The sequence below is a fragment of the Triticum dicoccoides genome, chromosome 2B, assembly GCF_002162155.2.
Source record: "Triticum dicoccoides isolate Atlit2015 ecotype Zavitan chromosome 2B, WEW_v2.0, whole genome shotgun sequence".
Lineage (NCBI taxonomy): Eukaryota > Viridiplantae > Streptophyta > Magnoliopsida > Poales > Poaceae > Triticum > Triticum dicoccoides.
Window position 1 is genome coordinate 539853424 of NC_041383.1, and position 2757 is coordinate 539856180.

Genomic DNA, 2757 nt, shown 5'->3' on the forward strand with positions numbered 1-2757 from the left:
GGGGGGGGCTGGAGGCGTCGCGGGTGGTGCCGGCAGCGAGAGCAGTGTGGATGGCCCGCGCCTTCACCTGCTTCATCCGCCGCTCCTCCAAGCGGAGGTATGCAACGTACTTTGCGAAGGACGGGTTGGGGATGAGGCTGAGGTTTACCGCGGCGTTGCCGAAGTCCTCGTTGAGCCCGGCGGTGAGCGTGCTGAGGAGGAGGTCATCATCGATCTTCACGCCAATATCGCGAAGCTCGTTAGTGAGAGTCTTCAGGCGGCGACAATAGTCATCGACGGAGGTGTTGTCCTGGTGACACCCAAAAAACTCTTGCCGCAAAAAAACGCAATGCTAGAGCTGGTTGTCGATGAAGATCCCGTTCAACTTGGTCCACACGGCGCAGGCATCGTCACTGTCCGCCACGACCATCTGGAAGAGGTTCGGCGATATGGTGAGGAAGAACCAGCGGATGATCGTGGTGTTGATGGTGGACTGATACGTCCATTTTGCATCATGCTTTTATATCCATATTTATTGCATTACGGACTGTTATTACACATTATGTCACAATACTTATGCCTATTCTCTCTTATTTTACAAGGTTTACACGAAGAGGGAGAATGCCGGTAGCTGGAATTCTGGGCTGGAAAAGGAGCAAATATTAGAGACCTATTCTGCACAACTCCAAAAGTCCTGAAACTCCACGGAAGTCAGTTTTAGAATATATAAAAAATATTGGGCGAAGAACGCACCAGAGGGGGCCATCCACCATCCACAAGGGTGGGGGCCACACCCTACCCCCCTGGGCACGCCCCTGACTCGTGGGCCCCCTGGCAGGCCTTCGGTGCCCATCTTTTGCTATATGAAGTCTTTCGCCCTGGAAAAAATCAGAAGGAAGCTTTCGGGATGAAGCGCCGCCGTCTCGAGGCGAAACCTGGCGAAACCAATCTAGGGCTCCGACGGAGCTGTTCTTCCGGGGAAACATCCCTCCGGGAGGGGGAAATCATCACCATCGTCATCACCATCGATCCTCTCATCGGGAGGGGGTCAATCTCTATCAACATCTTCACCAGCACCATCTCCTCTCAAACCCTAGTTTTCTCTTGTGTCCAATCTTTGTCTCAAAACCCCAGATTGGTACCTGTGGGTTGCTAGTAGTGTTGATTACTCCTTGTAGTTGATGCTAGTTGGTTTATTTGGTAGAAGATCATTTGTTCAGATCCTTTATGCATATTAATACCCCTCTGATTATGAACATGAATATGACTTGTGACTAGTTATGTTTGTTCCTGAGGACATGGGAGAAGTCTTGCTATAAGTAGTCATGTGAATTTGGTATTCGTTCGATATTTTGATGAGATGTATGTTGTCTTTCCTCTAGTGGTGTTATGTGAATGTCGACTACATGACACTTCACCATTGTTTGGGCCTAGAGGAAGGCATTGGGAAGTAATAAGTAGATGATGGGTTGCTAGAGTGACAGAAGCTTAAACCCTAGTTTATGCGTTGCTTCGTAAGGGGCTGATTTAGATCCATATGTTTCATGCTATGGTTAGGTTTACCTTAATACTTCTTTTGTAGTTGCGGATGTCGTGGGAACGATTCCGACAATAATAAGGTATAGGGTAACAGAGCATGATCTATCGAGATGCATATGGGTGACACGGTGGTTTTAGCGAGTTCGGGCCTCTCACGGTGGAGATAACAACCCTACATCTCGTGCTCCGGAGAGGCTTTGTTTTATCTGAGTATGTATCCGGAGATTACAATGTGTGTGTGAGAGAGAGGAATAGATCCCCATGCATGAGCTAAGTCCGGAGACTAGAGAGGGAGAGAGAGGTAGGAGGAGAAGAATGAGGGACTGCCCCCTAGTCTAGTGGTGGGGGTGGCTTATATAGAGTGCGCCACCCCCTCATCCCTTATGTTACATGGTGGAGCATCAATGCTATAACGCCTGCCCACTACAAAACCGTCATGCTGACTATTGGTCTTCACATATCCGAGTGAGTTACACGACCGAGTGGAATGAGCTCGTCCAGTGGAGTGCCGTGCTCCGAGCAGTTGTTGCCATCCGAGTGACTTTCAAGTTGTGGTACATCTGGATGGCAATCTGGCCTAGGGGCCCAGTACAAAGTGTATGGTGTCCATGGGTAGGTGAAAGTGCTAGTTATCGACTAGAGGGGGGGGGGGCGTGAATAGGCGATTTTTATCAAAGTCTTAAAAACATGGAAGTTTCAAAGACAAACAATAAAAATGACCTAATTGTTATGCAGCGGAAGATAAACTACAACAAGCAAGCCATAGTCAAGTATGCAATAGTGTTAACGTACGAAGACTAATAGCAGCTAGGTAGTAGGATCAGGATGGAAGATAGTATGAAGCCAATCAACAATAGTAGTCAAGCAATGAAGTCAATCAGATAAGACAGATAAGCAACGACTTCACGAAGACAAACTCAAAGTAAAGGAGGGAAGAGATAGAAACATTCACTTGTTGAAGACACATGATTTTTTGGACCAGTTCCAGTTGCTGTGACAACTGTACGTCTGGTTAGGGAGGCTGAGATTCAACTCAGAAGACCGCGTCTTCACCTTATTCCCCTTGAGCTAAGGACACTTAGTCCTCGCCCAATCACTCTGGTAAGTCTTCAAGGTAGACTTCCGAACCTTCACAGACTTTGTTCACCCGGCAATCCACAATGACTCTTGGATGCTCAGAACGCGACGCCTAACTGGCTAGAGGATACACAGTCCTCAAGTGTAATAAGTCTTCAGGTC